This window comes from Choloepus didactylus, chromosome X, assembly GCF_015220235.1.
Source record: "Choloepus didactylus isolate mChoDid1 chromosome X, mChoDid1.pri, whole genome shotgun sequence".
NCBI lineage: Eukaryota > Metazoa > Chordata > Mammalia > Pilosa > Megalonychidae > Choloepus > Choloepus didactylus.
Genome location: NC_051334.1, coordinates 146,089,687 through 146,110,693, shown reverse-complemented (window position 1 = coordinate 146,110,693; position 21,007 = coordinate 146,089,687).

Below are 21,007 nucleotides of genomic sequence, written 5' to 3'. Positions count from 1 at the left end.
TTTAAGTTATCCTTACAAATAATATTCAATTCTGCCCCTTCCTACAGACTTCTCTCTCCTGTCTTTTCATCTGGCAGGACTCTGATTAGCAGTTTTTATAGGGCCTTTCTCTTACTAAAGAACTCTCTCAGCCTCTGTTTTCTTGTGACTATTTTAAACTCTCCCTCATTTTTGAAGGACAGTTTTGCTGGATAGAGAATGCTTGGCTGATATTTTTTCTCAATCAGTATCTTAAATGTATTGTACCATTGCCTTCTCACCTCCATGGTGTCTGATTAGAAATCAGCACAGTCTTGTTTTGCTTCCCTTGTATGTGCTGAATTGTTTTTCTCTTGCTGCTTTAAGACTTTCCCCCTCCTTAGCATTGGACTGTCTGATTACTGTGTCTTGGAATGGGTCTATTCAAATTTATTCTGTTAGGAGCACATTGGTCTTCTTGGATTTGCATATTTATGCCTTTTATAAGGATTAGGCAATTTTCAGCCAATTTTTTTTTGAATATACTTGCTGGACACTTTTCCTTCTCTTCTCCTTCTGGGACAACCACAATGAATATACTTGTGTGCTTTGTGTTGTCAATCATTTCCTGAGACACTGCTCAAATTTTTACATTTTTTTCTCCATTTATTTGACAGTTCAAATTCAGTTGATCTGTCTTCTAGCTTATTGATTCTTTCTTCTGACTCTTAAAATGTGCTGTTGTTTGTCTCCAGTTTATTTTTAATTTCATGTATGTGGCTCATTTAGTTCCATATTTATTATTTTTCTATGAATATTTTCAACTTCTCTTTTATACTCCTCTGGTGTCTTCTATTTTTTTTGCACCTATTCATTTTATTACTCATCTACCCAAACACTGGATAAAGGGGGTATCAGTCACAAGGTCTTTACAATCACATGGTGATAAGATAAAAGTTTTTCACATATTTTCCTACTTTACTTTGTTTCCCCTATTTCCTCATGTTGAGGAAGTTTCCTTCTATTCTTCTCCTTAGAATTGTTTTCATTAAGAAAGGATATTGAATTTTGTCAAATGCCTTTTTGTATCAATCCAAATGATGATGTTTTTCTCCTTTAATTTTTTTTCTGTGTATGACAATAATTTATTTTCTTGTGTTGAACCACCCTTACATACCTGGAAGAAAACCATTTGGTCACAGTGTATTCTTATCATGGACTAAATTTGCAAGTATTTTGTTGAGGATTTTGGCATCTATATTCACTAAAGAGATTGGTCTGTAATTTTCTTTTTATTGTAGTATCTTTGTCTGGCTTTGGTATTAGGATGCTGTTGGCTTCATTGTATGAGTTAGGGAGTTTTCCCTGCTCTTCAATTTTTTGAAGCGTTTGAGCAGGATTGGTGCTAATTATTTCTTGAATGCTTGGTGGAATTCACATGTGGGTTAGGGCAAGATGGTGCAGTGGTAAGATGTGGAATTTAGTAACTCTTTTAGGGCACATGGGTAAATACACAGGAACTGTATGGAACAGTAGTCTCAGGGACTTCTGTGGCCAGCACACATCATACACCAGCCTGGAATGGGTGGAATGGCTGAGCTTGCAGTGAATAACTGTAAGTTTCCCCAGCCAGGGAGCTACTACCCCTCCACCATGGGCATGGCAGACTGTCTTGGAGCTGGTTCCACAATGGAAAAAGGAACAGTCAGTCCTGGGAGCAAGGAAGGGGGCTCAAACAGGGCCCAATTGAAAAATGAATTAACAAATTTAGACTGTTGAATAAAATCTCCAAACACAGTTAAAAATGAGTGGGCCCAAAAGGAACTGGGAGCTGCTCAGAATGCTCAGGCTCCACCACTGCCCCAGGAAATGGTGGAATTAAAGTTGTCTGAGAGCTACTATTCAGATGAAGGAGAAAAAAGCCTGAAGAACATATCTTTAGTCTGCAATGGCACTGACAAAACTTGGGGGCTGGGGAAAGTCCTTGAAAAGGGATTTCTTTTTTTCAACTATTCTAAGTTGCCCATTACAGAAAGCCTAAGATGTTTGCAATCAGCAGCTGGATCCAGGCAATAGCAGAGCTAAGACAGGTCTAAGCAAAAAAGCAGTAAGTCTTGTTGGGGAGATAACACCCTAAAGGACATGACTTTCCCAAGACAAGGGGTGGTGGGGCCCAGCTCAAGTGGTGGCCCTTGTTCAGGGAACTCAGACACCAGGGGCAGGATAACATCAACAGCTTGAGTCAGCCATGACCCTGGCAGGTACAGGGTCAGCAGAAAATTAGAGGAACTGCACATCTTTACACTGGTGGGGAGCTTCAGGCTGACAATTGACACCTGCTGGACAGGATAGAAAAAGCAGAGTCTAGATGCTTCAGTGTAGGGTATGACAACCTGAGAGCTCTCATTCTCAGGGAAACATGATGCAGGATACACCCTTCTCTTGAGATCTGGGCCCATCTGGACTGGGAAACACTGATTGATAGGTGTTGATCAGATCAGGGGAGACACTCTAAATAAAGTTACATAGAGGCAGGGCAAGAACCAGAAAAACAAGAGCTGAAAAATTCTGATGAACTAAAGAGAAGTTATGTTAGCAGTCTAGAATAATTTATCTGAATGCAAAAGAATAGAGAACAAAGCCAACCAACAAGAAAACTCTAGGTAAAAGAGTGAAAATGGGCTCCATAATAAACTAATCAAGAAAATCAGATGCCTAGAGAGCTAAATATAATGAGCCATATTAGGAAACATTGAAAATATGGAGCAGCCAAAGGAACAAGCTAGTGCTTCAACTGTGATACAGGAATTGAAACAACTAATTAAAGATGTTGAACAAATCTCCTAAATAAGATCAATGAGCTAAAGGAAAATGTGGTGAAAGAGATGAATGATAAAGTGAAGACACTGGATCACAATAAAGAAGAATTTGTAAGCTTGAAAAAATGGCAGAACTTATGGGAATGAAAGGCGCAATAGAAGAGATGAGAAACACAATGGAGTCATACAACAGTAGATTTGAAGAGATAGAAGAAAGGATCAGTGAGCTGGAAGACAGGCATCTGAAATCATACACACAAAGATGGTGAAAAGAATGGAAAAATATGAGCAGAGACATAGGGAAATGAAAGACAACATGAAGTGTATGAATATAAGTGTTGTGGGTGTCCCAGAAGGAGAAGAGAAGGGAAAGGAGACAGAAAGCATAATAGAATAAATAATCACTGAAAATTTCCCAACTCTTATGAAAGACACAAAATTACAGAATCAAGAGATGCAGTGCACCCCAAACAGAATAGATCCAAATAGACCTATTTCAAGACGTTATTGATTACATTGTTCAATGCCAAAGACAAAGAGAGAATTCTGAAAGCAGCAAGGGAAAAGTGACCCACCACATGTAAGGGAAGCTCAATGAGACCATGTATAAAAGTGACTGAAGAAACCATGGAGGAGAGAAGGCAGTAGTATGATGTATTTAAGATACTGAAAGAGAAAAACTGTCAACCAACAATTTTACATGCAGCAAAAGTGTCCTTCAAAAATGAGGGAGAAATTAAAATATTTTCTGAAAAACAGGCACTGAGTTTGTGAATAAGAGTCCTGTGCTACTAGAAATACTAAAGGGGGTGCTACAGGCTGACAGGAAAATACAGGATAGACGGTTTTGGAGAAGAGAGTACAGCTGAAGATTATCAGAAAGGGTAAAAGAAGTATGGAAAAATAAGATATGACATATAAAATCCAGACAAAATGGTAAAAGACACCAATGCCCTTACAGTAAAGACACTAAATGTTAATGGATTCAACTCCCCAATAAAATGACAGAGACTAGAAGAATGGATTACAAAACAGGACAGTTCTATATGCTGCCTAAAAGAAATACACTTTAGACCCAAGGACAAAAATAAGTTGAAAATGAAAGGTTTGAAAAAAGATATTTCATGAAAACAACAATCAGAAAATAGTGAGAGTAGCTATATTAATATCAGACAAAGCAGAGTTCAAATGTAAAACTATTAATAGAGATGAAGAACACTATATATTAATAACAGTGAAAATTGATCAAGAAGACATAATCATATATAATTATGCTCCAAGCCAGAGTGCCCCCAAAGAATGAGACAAACATTGACAACACTGAAGGTAGAACTATATACCTCTACAATAACATTTGGAGATTTCAAAACACCACTCCCATCAATGGATAGAACATCTAGACAGAGGATCAATAAGGAAAGAGAGATGTTGGATTGTACAATGAATGAACTAGACTTGAGAGACATTTATAGGAAACTATACCCCACAACAGCAGGATACACTTTTTCTCAAGTGTTCATGGATCATTTTCTAGGATAGATCACAATTTTGAGTCACAAAGCAAATCTCAACAAATTTAAAATATTAATATTATGCAAACACTTTCTCAGATCTTAATGAAATGAAGTTGCAAATCAGAAGGTCAGAAAATTCATAAATATGTGGAGGCTAAACAAAACACTCTTAAACAATCAGTAAGCAAGGGAAGAAATTACAAGAGAAATTAGTAAATACCTTGATAAATAAAAATGAAAACATAACATACATGACAACATGGATGAACCTTGAAGACATAATGCTGAGCAAAATAAGCCAGGCACAAAAAAGAGAGATATTGTATGTTACCACTACTGTGAACTCTGTGAAAAATGTAAAATAAATGGTTTATATTGTAGAACATGGGGGACCTAGTGATAGACAGCAAATAGTGAAGGGGGAGCAATAATCTAATAACAGATAAGTTTTGGAGGGTAAACTTAATGTTATGGGAAACCTCAGGAATGACTATGGTTTGTTAATTTTGGGGGGGTATCATAGGTTCACAGAAATGTAGTTAATTTAGGTTATTTGTTTTTCTTATTCCTTTGTTGGGTTATATTTTGTTTATTTTTTGGGGGTAGGGTAGGAACATGTTGGAAGCAATGTAGTTATTTTAAGTTACTTGTTTTTCTTATTCCTTTTTGGTTATAGTTTGTTAATTTTATTGGGGTACAGTAGGAATATGTTGGAAGCAATGTAATTATATTAGTTTATTTGTTTTTTCTTTTTCCTTTGTTTTGGTTTTGTTTGAAATATTGTTTTTATTGTTTGTTTTTTTAATTTTTAATAAAGTTAAAAAAGCAATGAATGAGTGTTAAAAAGGTAAAGGAACAATGGGGAGGAGGAGAATGGAATGTTTTGGATGTTCTTTTATATTTTAATTTTTAATTTTACTTTTTGGAGAAATGAAAATGTTCAAAGATTTATTTTGGTGATGGATGCACAACTGTATGATGATACTATGAACAACTGATTGTACACTTTGAAGGACTGTAGGTTATAGGAATATATCTCAATAAATTTACATTTAAAAAAACTGATGGGATGCAGCAAAGGTGGTGCTGAGTGGGAAATTTATTTCCCTAAGTGCCTATATTAAAAGAGAAGAAAGAACAAAAATTGAGTAATTAACTGTTCACCTGCTAGAACTAGAGAAAGAACAGCAGACCTCAAAGCAAACAGAAGGAAAGAAAAACCAAAATTAGAATGGAAGTCAATAAAATTGAGAATGGGAATACAATAGAGAAAATCTATAAAACCAGAAGTTGGTTCTCTGAGAAAATCAATAAAATCAATGGCCCTAAGCTAGGCTAACAAAAAAAAAAGAGAGTAGATGCAAATAAATACAGAAGTGGGAAAAGGGACAAAGCTACTGACCCAGCAGAAATGAATGAGTTGAGAGGATATTATGAACAGTTATATGCTAATAAACTAGACAACTTATGTGAAATGGAAAATTTCTTAATAAAGCATGAACAGCAAACACCGACTTGAGAAGAAATAGACCACCTCAACAAACAAATCACAAGTAAAGTAATTGAATCAGTCATCAAAAAGCTCCCCAAAATGAAAAGTATAGGACCAGATGGCTTCACATGTAAATTCTATAAAGCTTTCAAGAAAGAATTAGTGCCAATCCTGCTCAAATTGTTCACAAAATTTAAAGAGGAAAGAAAGCTACCTAACTCATTCTATGAAGCCAATATCACACTGATACCAAAACCAAAGATACTACAAAAAAGGAGAAAATTATAGACCAATCTCTAATGCATATGGATACAAAAATCCTCAAAACAATACTGACAAATCAAATCCAGCAGCACCTTAAAAGAATTACAAATCATGACCAAATGGGATTTATTCCATGTATGCAAGACCTGTTCAACAAAAGAAAATCAATTAATGTAATACACCACATCAATAAATCAAAGTGAAAGAACCACATGATCATCTCAATCTATGCAGAAAAGTTATTTGACAAAATTCAACATCCTTACTTGATGAAAACACTAAAAAGGATAGGAATAGAAAGGAATTTTCTCAATATGATAGAGGCAATATATGAAAAACCCACAGGTAACATCATATTCAATGGGGAAACAGAAAGCTTTACCTCTAAGATCAGGAACAAGACAAGGATGCCCACTGTCACCATTGTTATTCAACATTGTGCTGGAAGTTCTACCTAGAACAATTAGCCAAGAAAAAAGAAATAAAAGGCATACAAGTTGGAGAGGAAGAAGTATAATTTTCACTGTCTGCAGATGACATGATAATATATGTAGAAAATCCAAAAATATATATAGCAAAGCTACTAGAGCAAATCAATGGATACAGCAAAGTGGCAGGATAGAAGATCAACATGCAAACATCAGTAGTGTTCCTATACAAAGAATTGAGCAACAGGAGGATGAAATCAAGAAAAAATTTCCATTTACAATCGCATCCAAAAAAACCAAGTATTTTGTAAAAAACTTAACCAAGGCCAAACATGACCTATACACAGATAACTACAAGAAACTGCTAAATGAAATCAGAGGACCTAAAAAATGAAAGAACATACTGCGTTCATGGATTGGAAGACTAAATATAGTAAAGATGTCAATTCTACCCAAACTGATTTATAGATTAAATGCAATACCAATTAAAAGCCCAATAATTTACTTTGCAGAATTAGAAAAACCAATAACCAAATTTATTTGGAAGGGCAGGGTGCCCTGAATAGCCAAACATATCTTGAGAAAGAGGAATGAAGTCTCACATTACCTGACTTTAAAGCATACTACAAAGCTAGAATATTCAAAACACCATGGTACTGGCACAAATATAGATAAACTAACCAATGGAATTGAATTGAGTGTTCAGAAATAGACCCTACCATCTCTGAACAAGTGATCTTCAATAAAGCTTTCAAGCCAATGCAACTGGGACAGAGAAGCCTCTTCAATAAAGGGTGTTTGGAGAACTGGATATCCATATCCAAAAGAATGAATGAGGTGTCGTATCACACACCTTATACAAAAATTAACTCAAAATGAATCAAAGACCTAAACGTTAGTGCTAAGACCATAAGACTTTTTGAAAAAAAAGGTAGGGAAATATCTTAAAGATCTTGTGATAAGAGGTGGTTTCCTAGACCTTTCACCCAAAGTATGAGCACTCTAATAAGAAATAGATAAATGGGATCACCTCAAAGTTAAACACATCAAAGGACTTTGTCAGAAAAGTAAAAAGGCAGCCTACACAATGGGAGACAATAATTGGAAACCACATATCAGATAAGGGTTTTCCAGAATATACAAAGAAATCCTAAAGTCAACAACAGAAGGACAAAAAACCCAATTTAAAAATGGGGAAAAGACATGGACAGATACTTTTCTGAAGAGGAAATACAAATGGCACAAAACATGAAAACATGCTCAACTTCACTGGCTATTAGGGAAAAGCAAATCAAAACCACAATGAGATACCATCTCACACCTACTAGAATGGTTCATTATCAAAAAAAAAAAAAACAGAAAATTACAAGTGCTGGAGGTGATGTGAAGAAAGAGGCACACTTATTCACTGCTGGTGGAAAGTTAGAATGGCAAAGCCACACTGGAATGCAGTGTGGAATTTCCTCAAGAATCTAGGTATAGAATTGCTATATGATCCAGCAATTCCATTACTAAGTATATATTCAGAGGAAATGAAATTAAGATACATATGGACATTTGTAACCTGATGTTTGTAGTGCCATTATGATTGCTAAGAGATGTACATAGCCCAAATGTCCATCAACAGATGAGTTGATAAACAAACTATGATATATACATAGGATGGAATATTGCACAGCTCTTGCAACAAAGCCACAGAACATAAAATAACATGGGTGATCCTTGAGGATGTTATGTTGGGCAAAGCTAGGCATATTTAAAAGGACAAATACTGTATGGTCTCACTAATATGAACTAATATTAATGCTCAAACTTTGAGTGTTAAAGCTGAGAACACAGATTATAAGGATAAAGAAAGAGGGTAGAGATTGGGCATTTGATGCTGAAGGATTATAGAATGTTCAACGTGATTGTATAGCTGCAGAAATGGATAACACAATACTGTGTGATGATAGCACAACACTGTAAGTACACTGAACAAAGATGTCAGTAAGTAAAGTTGACATAGGAGGGCTAGGGGCATGTATGACACCAGAAAGAAAGATAGACAATAAAGACAGGCTGCATAACTTAGTGAAACCTAGAGTGGACAATGATGGTGACTAAATGTACAAATATAAAATGGATTTACATGAGTGAGAGCAAACGAATGTCAATGCTGCAAGGTGTTGAAAAAGGGATGGCATTGGGGAAAAATAATTAAATTTGGAGTCTATGGTTAAGAGTAGCATTGTAATATGCTTCCATTAAATGTAAAAAAAAAAAAAAAAAAGGCAATACACCAAAGCTAAATGTCTATGAGAGGTGGATATATGGGAGGGGTATGGGATTCTTGGTAGTAGTGCTGTTGTTTGACATTATTATTTTATTTCATTTTATTTTTTCCTTTACCTTTTTTATTGTTCTTTTTAAACTTTTTTGGAGTACTGAATATGTTCAAGTGCTGATTGTGGTGATGAATGCACATCTATATGATGATGCTGTGAACAATTGTATACTGTGGATGGTTGTATGGTATGTGAATATATCTCTATAAAATTGCAGGGAAAATATGAACAGATGGATACAAATGCTGGAGAAAACATGGAGAAAGGAATGTACCTATTCACTGATGGTGGGGTAGTAGAATGTTGTAGCCTATCTGGAGGACAGTGTGGTGGTTCCCTGCCATAAGTATCTGGGTGCCATTAGGTCCTGCAACCTCATTATGTGGTATATACTTGGAAAATCTGAGAGCAGGGACACAAATGGACATTTACACACTGATGTTTATGGTGGCAGTAGTCACAATTTGCAATGGATGGAGGTGTTCTAAGGTTACATCTACTGATGGACAGAATGGTGAACAGTGGTGTATGCATACAAATATTGAGCAGCTGCAAGAAGGAATGAAGTTGTGAGACACGCAACTATGGGAATGGACCTTGAGGACAGCATTTTGTGTGAAGTATGCCAGAAATAAAAAGACAATCATTCAATGCCTCAGTAATATGGACTCATTAAATGTGCAAGCTCTGAGAATTCAATCTCAGAGCACAGGGTATCATGGGAATGCTTATTGTAACGGTCCCTAGATTGTTTGCTCTTACAGCAGTCACATCTATTCCTGAGTTTTAATGGTTACCTCCAAATTCTGAAATCCTGAGCTCTTTGTGTATAACCCAGTCAGTATCTGGAACTTTGGGTATATTTGTGACACCTGAAACTCAGAGCTGGAGCTCAGCAGCTATGAATATCTGTATTACCTCATACAGCAACTGTTAAAAATTCTTGAAAAGAGTTCAGATTTCAATAAGAGATGTGAGTAAAGTAGATCTGATTAGGAATAAGAGAAATCAGGCCAAAGGGTAAAGGATGATATTGACTGTGTATTTAAACATCAACTTCTATGTAAGTTGAAGGGAAGAGATATTTGTTGCAAATCTATATTTTCTGTAGCACACTAAATAATTTAACTTGTATGGTCAGTTAATTACATGGAACTTCAAATAGGAAGTGAGATCTGTTAGGTTTCTTTGGTTAGTTTGAAACCCCAATACATCCCAAGTAATTTCTGGAAAGAATAAAAATGTATTTTCAGGTACTGGGGAAAAATGTGGAAATGTTGCACTTCCCCACCTGGGTTATTACTGATAGTTTCACAAATTTTGAGGACTAACAATTTAGTAGGCCGAGCTGCCAATCTTGGGGTTTGCACTTATGAAGCTTATTTCTGCAAAGGAGAGGCTAAGCCTACTTATAATTGTGCCTAAGTGTCTCCTCCAGAGAATCTCTTTGTAGTTTAGATGTAGCCTCTCTCTCTGTCGGCCCACCTGACAGGTGAATGCACAGCACCCCCCATGGGACATGGTTCCCAGGGGTGTGAATCTCCCTGGCAACATGAGACCTAACTCCTGGTGCTGAGCCTGGACCCAGCATCATGGGATTTAGAAAATCTTGACCAAGTAGGGGAAGTGAAATGAAGGAAAATAAAGTTTCATTAGCTGAAAGATTTCAAATGGAGTTGAGAGCTCACTCTGGATGGCATTCGTATGTGCTACATAGATATCCCTCTGTAGTTTTAAGTGTATTGATATAGCTAGAAGGAAATAACTGAAACAACTAAAATGCAACCCAGTAGCCTTGATTCTTGAAGATGATTATATATCAACGTAGCTTGCATGGTGTGACTTTGTGATTGTGAAAAACTTGTGGCTCACAGTCCCTTTATGCAGTGTATGGACAGATGAGTAGAAAAATGGGGACAAAAATTAAATGAAAACCAGGGTAGTATGAGGGGATGTATGTTTTGGGTGTTCTTTTCTACTTTTATTTTTATTCTTATTTTTATTTTGTTTTGGAAGAAGGAAAATGTTCAAAAATTGTGACGAATGCACAACTATATACTGGTACTACAAACAGTTGATTGTGCACTGTGGATGATTGTATGGTATATGAATATATCTCAATAACACTGAATTTTTAAAAAATCACACATGAAGCCATCTGGTCCTGAAATTTTCTTTCCTAGGAGGTTTGTGATGAGTGTTTCAATCTCTTTACTTGTGATTGATTTGTTGAGGTCTTCTATTTCTTCTTTAATCAATGTTGGTTGTTCATGCTTTTCTAGGAAGCTGTCCATTTCATTTAAGTTGTCCAGATTGTTAGCTTATAGTTGCTCAGAGTATCCTCTCATTATCTCCTTTATTAATGAGGGATCAGTAATGTCCTCCTTCCATTTCAGATTTTATTTATTTTCATCTCTTTTTATCTTTGTCAGCCTAGCTAAGCTCCATAGATTTAATTGGTTTTTTCAAAGAATGACTTCTTGGTTTTGTTGATTCTCTCTATTGTTTTCATGTTCTCAATTTCATGTATTTCTGCTCTAATCTTTGTTATTTCTTTCCTTACCTTTGCTTTGGTTTAGTTTGATGTTCTTTCTCTAGTTTCTGCACTTGAACAGTTAAGTTCTTGATTTTTGCTCTGTCTTCTTTTTTAATATAGGTGTTTAAGGCCATAAATTTCCCTTTCAGCACTGACTTTCCCGTACGCCATACATTTTTATGTTTTTTTTCTCATTTTCATTTGCCTCAAGATATTTACTGATTTCTCTTGTAATTTCTGTTTGTACTTCTTCCTTGACCCACTTTTCATTGTCTAAGAGTGTGTTGTTTAGACTCCATATATTTGTGACATTTCCAGCCCTCTGCCTGCTATGGACTTCCAGTATCATTCAACTATGATCCAAGAATGTGTTTTGCATAATTTCAATCTTTCTAAAGGTACTGAGACCTGCTTTGTGACCCAATATGTGATCTATTCTGGAAAACAATCCATGAGTACTGGAGAAAAATGTATCCTGGTGTTTGGGGGTGCAATTATCTGTAAATATCTGTTAACTCTAGTCCATATATCATACCATTTGAACTGTCAATTTCCTTATTGATCCTCTCTCTAGATGCTGTATCCATTGATAACATTGGTGTATGGAAGTCTCCAACAATTATTGTAGAGGTGTCTACTTCTTCCCTAATTGTCAGTGTTTGCCTCATGTATTTTGGGTCACTCTAACTAGGTGCATAGATATTTATGATTATTTCTTCTTTTTATTAAATTCAACTAATTTTTATTAATACATACTGTTCTTCTTGGTCTCCTTTAATTGTTTTACATTTGAAGTCTAATTTGTCTGATATTAGTATAGCTACTCCCACTCATTTCTGGTTGTTGTTTGCATGAAATATCTTTTCCCAACTGCTCTAGTTTGCTAATGCTGCTGGGATGTAAAACACCAGAGATGGATTGGCTTTTATAAAAGGGGGTTTATTTGGTTACACAGTTACAGTCTTAAGGTCATAAAGTGTCCATGGTAACGCATCAATAATAAGATGCCTTCACTGGAGGGTGGCCAGTGGTGTCCAGAAAACCTGTGTTAGCTGGGAAGGCACATGGCTGGCATCTGCTCCAAGTTCTGGTTTCAAAATGGCTTTCTCCCAGGATGCTCCTCTCTAGGCTGCAGTTCCTCAGAAATGTCACTCTTGGTTGCTTTTGGGGCTCTTAACTTCTCTGGAGAAAAAGTCTACTTTCAATGGCTGTCTTCAAACTGTCTCTCATCTGAAGCTCCTCTCTCAGTTCCTGTACATTCTTCAAAGTGTCCCTCTTGGCTGTAGCAAGTTCACTCCTTCTGTCTGAGCTTATATAGTGCTCCAGTAAACCCATCAAGGCTCATGCTCAATGGGTGGCACCAAACCTCTATGGCAACTATCCAATCAGAGTCATCACTCACAGTTGGGTGGGGTGCATCTCCATGGAAATACTCAAAGAGTTACAATCTAATCAACACTGATATGTCTGCCCACACAAGATTACATCAAATATAATGTTGTCTTGGGTGACACAATAAATTCAAACTGGCACACCAACCTTTCACTTTCAACTTATATTTAACGTAATTTAATTGAGATATATACACACACCATAAAATCCATCCAAATTATACAATCAGGGACCCACAGTAACATCACATAGTTGTGCATTTAGTCTTATCAAGCTTCCCTTGTATATGATGGATTGATTTCCTCTTGCTGCTTTCAGAATTCTCTCCTTGTCATTGGCATTTAGCAGTCTGTTTCGTACATGTCTTAGAGAAGGTCTATTTGGATCTATTTTGTTTGGAGTGTGCTGAGCTTCTTGGAACTGTAATTTGGTGTCTGTGCGAGTTTGAATGTATTATGTCCCCCAAAACATCATTATCTTTGGTGTAATCTTGTGGGGCAGACATATTAGTGGGGATTAAGTTGGAATGTTTGGATTAGGTTGTTTGCATGGAAATGCACTGAACCCAACTGTGGGTGATGACTCTAATTGGATAATTTCATGGAGGTGTTACCCCACCTATTCAGGGTGGGTCTAAATTAAATCACTGGAGCCATATAAGCAAGCTGACAAACAAAAGGAACTCAGTGCAGCTGAGAGTGACATTTTGAAGAAGAGCTACAGCCAATTTGAAGAATGCCCAGGAGATGAGAGAGGAGCTGCAGATAAGAGACAGTTTGAAAACAGCTGTTGAAAGCAGACTCTTGTTCCAGAGAAGCTAAGAGAGGACAAACACCCCAAGAGCAACTGTGAGACATTTTTGAGGAACTGCAGCCTAGAGAGGAATGTCCTGGGAGAAAGCCATTTTGAAACCAGAACTTTGGAGCAGACACCAGCCACATGCCTTCCCAACTAACAGAGGTTTTCCAGACACCATCGACCATCCTGAAGTGAAGGTACCTGATTGCCAATGTGTTACCTTGGACACTTTATGGCCTTAAGACTGTAACTGCATAACCAAATAAACCCCCTTTATGAAAGTCAAACCATTTCTGGTATTTTGCATTCTGGCAGCATTAGCAAACTAGAACAATGTCTTTCATAAGAGTTTTGCAATTTTCAGTGATTATTTCCTCAATTATTCTTTCTGCACCTTTTCCATTCTCTTCTCCTTCTGGGACACCCATAACATGTATATTCATGCACTTCATGTTGTAATGAAATTCCCTGAGACCCTGCTCATATTTTTTCATTCTTTTCCCTATCTGTTCTTTTGTGTGTGAGATTGCAGATGTCCTTGTAATGTAGTTAATTAATCATTTCTTCTGCCTCTTTGAAACTGCTGTTGTATGTCTCCATTTTGTTTTTCATCTCTTCTAATGTGTTTTTCATCTCTATAAGTTCTGTCATTTTTTTTTTTTACAGGTTTTTGAGTTCTTCTTTATGGCCATCCAATTTCTTCTTAATATCCTTCATCTTTTTTTGCCACATTTTCCTTAAACTCATTGATTTTATTTAGAAGTTTTGAACATCTTTAGTTAGCCATTTCAACTCCTGTAGCTCATCTGAAGTTTTCATTTGTAACTTTGACTGAGTGATACATTCATGCTTCCTGGTATGACTTATGACATTTTGCTGATGTCTATGCATCTGCTTTTCTTGATTAATGCATCTGGAGGTCATTTTATGTTTTCACAGGGTTTTCTTGTTGGTTGGCTTTCTTCTCTAACTGTTCTTTGACATTCAGTTTAACTTATTCCAGAGCTCTAGCATAGCTTCTGCTTAACTGATCAGAATTTTCCAGCTCTTATTTTTCTGATTCTTGCACTGCTTATATGGAAGTTTTTGAGATAGCTCTTTTATGTGCAGTTGCTTTGCCATCAGGAAAAAGCTTTCTCTTCCCTGTTACTCCCCATGTTTGCAACAAGCTAGGCTCCACTTTTTATAGGTTAAAACTTTTGCTACTATCCAAGCCCCTGGAGTCTAATTCTGTGAATGATAGCTGCCACTTGCCCCTCCCTTTTCCTGGGGAAGATACACCCTTTAGGGAACTATCTTCTCCACCTGATTAGTTACTTTGTCTCCTCAGTCAATCTATTTCCACCTTTGCCTGGGGCAGGCTGAAAACAGAGTATGCCTGATTTTTTCTTTAATGGGCTGCTTTATAAAAAACAAAGGGAAAATTTTTCTCAGAGCTGGTCCACATCCTCCCAGGTTCACCAATCCAAATCTGGAGTTGATACCCCACTCCATGTGCCTCTTTTCTTTTGGGCGCAGCCCTATTCCAGTAATCTGAGCTTGACCAACTCCAATATCCTGTGTTTTCATGAGCCTGCCTCTTCCCTGCTTGTAGCAGGCATGATACAGACCTCTCACTTTCTTTCTTGTGTTGTAGATTTATCTGTGTTCAGAGCTCGTGTTCAGGAGTCCAAATCTGTTAATCAAATCAGCAATTAGAGAATGTTTGACCTCACCTTCCCTTGTTCTAGCAGAGAGGACTTCTTTTTCCCACCAGGGAGAGACCATGGGTCAGCCTTTCTTGCCAGTGGTGGAGTGGCACCAGCATCAACAGTGTGGAAGAATTTACTTAAAATTCTGTGCTATGGTTTATCAATCTCAGCCCTTCCACTCATGACTGGCTATTGTGCAATGGGTGTCTGGTCTCTGAAACCCTGAAACAGTTGTTCCAGACAGTTCCTAGCTATTTACTAGCTGCCCTGGAGACAGGCTAAATCCCACACCTCCCTATGCCACCATCTTGACCTCTAAATCTAGTGTTTTTTTAATATCCTTTATCTCTTTACACACATTTTTCTTCATTTATTTGAATTGGTTCAGGATATTTGTTTGCACATCTTTGTTTAGTTGTTCCATATTCTGTATGTCATCTGACATTTTGATCTGTCCCTTTGGACCATTTCTTCTTGAGTATTAGTATGCCTTGTGATTTTTGCTGATATCTGGTCATCTGATTATCTTGATGGGTATATTCTGATGGCTGATTCTGCTCTCCTGTCTAGGGTTTAGTTGTTGCCTGGGTTTGTATCAGGGCACTGTTTTGACAGTTGTGTCATTCATATTTCTCAGCCAAAAGAGGGCCAGGTACACATGCAGGGGGTATAAACCAGCTCCAGTTGGCCTAGGATAGCATCTGGAGAGGCTCTGAAAAGCCCTGCAGTTCCCCTGCATTTTCTGGCCTGCCCAGTAGATGGTGCTGTTAGGTGACTTAATCATCTTCAGAAGCTGTCTACCTCCTGGAGCCCTGGAAGCATCTGATTGGGTGAGGCTGAAACTGTGGGGTTCTGTGCCCTCATTTTGCCAGACAAAATCTAGCCTGGTATTGGGCTCTGTTCCCCTCTTTACTTATGGCAGAGGATTACCCCAGCTACCCCTGCCTGCAGCAATATCCAAGGCAAGGATCAGGACTCCAGCTGTTTTCCTCAAGGGTGTGGGTTGGACACCAGAACCTAGGACTGGAAATACAGTTCCTCTCCATGTTTTCTCAAACTCTTCATCCCTCTCTGACCTGGACCTTGAAACAACTTGCACTGTCCCCTGGGTCCCCAAGGTGTTTATTTGGGTAGTTTCTGTCTCACTACCTGCTGCTTTTAGGGGAAATTTTACAGTTCCCTCCCTGATCCTCCATTTTAGAAGCTCTTCCTTGCTGTCTTTTGTATTCTGCCTTCCCCTGTGGCTTAAGTCCAGCTGTGGGTCCCTATGGGCTTGCGTCTCTATGTCTGGATATAGGTAGGGATCTGTCTCACTGCTGGAAAGATTTTATAGTCTGTGTCCCCAGTGGGGGGGAAGTAATCTCAGCTGCTGTTTCTTGGAACTTTCTGAGTTGGGTGGGTCTGAGTTACGGGGAGGGGAGAAGACTGCTCAGACTGTGATGGAAGTTTCCTACCTGATATTTTTCTCTTTCTTCTAATCAGTGTCTGTGGGATTCTTCTCCTGTATATACATTCCTCTAGAGTTTTTAACAAGTGAGATTTGTCCTTATCTTTGCTGATTCTCTGGGGAGAGGTTTTTAGTAGCTCTTTACTTCAAAATGTTGGTTGCTGTCATCACCAACCCATGACTTTGTTTTATTTTTTCACTTAACATTTTTAATTCAATTTTATTGGGATATATTCACATACTATGCAGTCATAAAAAGCATACATTGAATTGTTCACAGTACCATTATATAGTTGTGCATTCATCACTAAAATTAATTTTTGAACATTTTCATTACCACACACACAAAAATAATAAGAATGAAACTTAAAGTGAAAAAGAAAAATTAAAGTAAAAAAGAACACTGGGTGCCATTTTTTGGCCTCCACTTTTCTACTCATCTATCCATACACTGGACAAAGGGGTGTGTGGACCATATGGCTTTCCCAATAACATTAACACCCCTCATAAGGTAAATTTTTATACAATTGTCTTCAAGACATAAGGGTTCTGGGTTGTAATTTGATAGTCTCAGATATTTACTGCTAGCTATTCCAATTCATTAGAACCTAAAAAGGGTTGTCTATATTGTGCATAAGAGTGCCCACCAGAGTGACCTCTCAGCTCCTTTTGGAATCTCTCTGCCACTGAAGCTTATTTCATTTCATTTCACATCCCCCTTTTGGTCAAGAAGATGTTCTCCATCCCATGATTCTGAGTCTAGATTCCTCCCCAGGAGTCATATTCCATGTTGCCAGGGAGATTTACTCCCCCAGGAATCAGAACCCAAGTTGGGGGGAGGGTAGTAATTTCACCTGCCAAGTTGGCTTAGCTAGAGAGAGAGGGCCACATCTGAGCAACAAAGAGGCATTCAGGAGGAGAATCTTAGGCACAATTATAGGCAGGCCTAGTCACTCCTTTGGAGCATCAGTCTTCTCAAGGGCAAGTTCCATGGTAGAGGGTTCAGCCCATCAAACCAGCAGTCCCCTATGTCTGTGAGCACATCAGCAACCATTGAGGTGGGGAAGCCCAACACCCCTGCATTCTCCATCAGTTCCTCAGGGGGGGATCTGCATATTTTTTTTCATTGTTTTTGTTTTTTTTTTAATTAACTTAAAAAAATAACTATATCAAAAAAATTGAAAAAATGCAATAAAAAACATTTCAAAGAAACCATAACAATGGAGTAAGAAAAAGACAACTAACCAAAAATAACTACTTTACTTCCAACATGTTCCTGATCTACTCCAAGAAAATAACTTAATATAGCAACATTTCTGTGAACTTGTTCCTACCATACCTACCAGAAGTTAACAAACCATAGTCATTCCTGGGCATTCCCAGAACATTAAATTTACCCACAATAGAATATCTGTTACTGGGCTATCATTCCCCCTTCATTAATTGCTCTCTATTGCTAGTTCCCCTACATTCTACATTGTAAACCATTTATTTTACAATTTTTCAATGTTCACATTAGTGGTAGCATAGAATATTTCTCTTTTTGTGCCTGGATTATTTCACTCAGCGTTATATCTTCAAGGTTCATCCATGTTGTCATATGTTTCATGACATCATTCCTTCTTACAGCCACATAATATTCCATTGTGTGTATATACCACATTTTACTTAACCACTCATCTGTTGAAGGACATTTGGGTGGTTTCCATCTCTTGGCAATTGTGAATAATGCTACTATGAACATTGGCATGCAGATATCTGTTCCCATCACTGCTTTCAGATCTTCCGGGTATGTACCAAGAAGTGCAATTGCTGGATCTAAGGGTAACTCTATATATAGTTTTCTAAGGAACTGCCAGACTGTCTTTCAGAGTGGCTGAACCATTATACAGTCCCACCAACAATGAATAAGATTTCCAATTTCTCTGCATCCTCTCTAGCATTTGTAGTTTCCTATTTGTTTAATGGCAGCCATTCTAATTGGTGTGAGATGGCATCACAATCTGGTCTTAATTTGCGTCTAATAGCTAATGAAGCTGAACAATTTTTCATGTGTTTCTTGGCCATTTATATTTCCTCTTCAGAGAACTGTCTTTTCATATCTTTTGCCCATTTTATAATTGGGCTGCCTGTACTATCATCATTGAGTTGTAGGATTTCTTTATATATGCAAGATATCAGTCTTTTGTCAGACGCATGGTTTCCAAAATTTTTCCCATTGAGTTAGCTGCCTCTTCACCATTTTGACAAATTCCTTTTAGGTATAGAAACTTTTAAGTTTGATGAGTTCCTGTTTATCTACTTTTTGTTGTTGGTTTTGCTTTGGGTGTAAGGTCTAGGAAGTGGCCGCCTAATACAAGGTCTTGAAGATGTTTCCCTATATTATCTTCTAGGAGTTTCATGGTACTGTCTTTTATATTGAGGTCTTTGATCCACTTTGAGTTAATTTTTGTATAGGGTGTGAGGTAGGGGTCCTCTTTCATTATTTTCAATATGGATATCCAACTCTCCCAGCCCCATTTGTTGAAAAGACAGTTATATCCTAGTTTAGTGGCTTTAGGGGCCTTATCAAACATCAGTCAGCCATATCTCTGAATTCTCAGTTCAATTCCTTTGATCAGTATGTCTGTCTCTGTGCTAGTACCATGCTGTTTCAACAACTGTGGCTTTATAAGAGGCTTCAAAGCCAGGGAGTGTAAGTCCTCCCTCTGTTTTTCTTTTTTAGAGTGATTTTAACAATTTGAGGCATCTTCCCTTTACAAATAAATTTGATAACAAGCTTTTCCAACTCTGCAAAGTAGATTGTTGGAATTTTCATTGGGATTGCATTGAATCTATAGATGAGTTTGGGTAGAATTCACATCTTAATGACATTTAGCCTTTGTATCCATGAACATGGATATTTTTCCATCTTTTAAGTTCCCTTTCTATTACTTTTAGTAGAGTTATGTAGTTTTCTTTGTATAGGTCTTTTACATCTTTGGTTAAGTTTATTCCTAGGTACTTAGTTTTTTTAGTTGCTATTGAAAATGGTATCTTTTTCTTGGGTGTCTCTTCACTTTGTTCATTTCTAGCATATAGAAACATTACTGACTTATGTGCATTAATCTTGTGTTCTTCTACTTTGCTAAATTTGTTTTTTTTTTAGCTCTAGTAGCTATATTGTTGATTTCTCAGGGTTTTCCAGATATAAGATCATATCATCTGCAAACAATGACAGTTTTACTACTTCCTTTCCAATTTGGATGCCTTTTAATTCTTTGTCTTGCCAGATTGTCCTAGCTAGCACTTCTAGCACAATGTTGAATAACAGTGGTGACAGTGAGCATCCTTGTCTTGTTCCTGATCTTAGAGGGAAGGCTTTCAGTCTCTCACCATTGAGTACTATGCTGACTGTGGGTTTTTCATATATGTTCTTTATCATACTGAGGAAGTTTCCTTCAATTCCTACATTTTGAAGTGTTTTTATCAAAAACGGATGTTGGATTTTATCAAATGTTTTTCAGCATCTATTGAGATGATCATTTGGATTTTCTCTTTGATTTGTTAATGTGTTGTAATACATTGATTGATTTTCTTATGTTGAAACATCCTTGCATGCCTGGAATGAACCCCTCTTGGTCATGGTGTATGACTTTTTTTAATGTGTCTTTGAATTTGATTTGCAAGTATTTTGTTGAGAAATTTTCCATCTATATTCATGAGGGAGATTGGCCTGTAGATTTCCTTATTGATAGCATCTTTGCCTGGTTTTGGTATCAGGTTGATGTTAGCTTCATAAAATGTGTTAGGTGGTATTCCATTTTCTTTGATGTTTTGAAAGAGTTTAAGTAAGATTGGTGTCAGTTCTTTCTGGAAAATTTGGTAGATTTCCCGTGTGAAACCATCTGGCCAAGGACATTTATTTGTGGGAAGTTTTTTGATGACTGATTGGATCTCATTGCTTGTGATTTGTTTGTTGAGATCTTCTATTTCTTCTCTGGTCCATCTAGGTTATTCATGTGTTTCCAGGAAATTGTCCATTTCTTCTACATTATCCAGTTTGTTGGCATACAGTTGTTCATAGTATCCTCTTATAATTTTTTTTTTAATTTCTTTGGGTTCTGCAGTAATGTTGCCTTTCTCATTCATCATTTTGTTTATATGGGTCTTCTCTCTTTCATATTTTGTCAGTCTAACTAGGGGCTTGTCAGTCTTTCTGATCTTCTCAAAGAACCAACTTTTGGTGTTATTTATTGTTTTTTTATTCTCTATGTCATTTATTTCTGCTTTAATCCTTGCTATTTCTTTTCTTCTACTTGGTTTAGGGTAGGTTTGTTGCTCATTTTCCAGCTTCTTCAG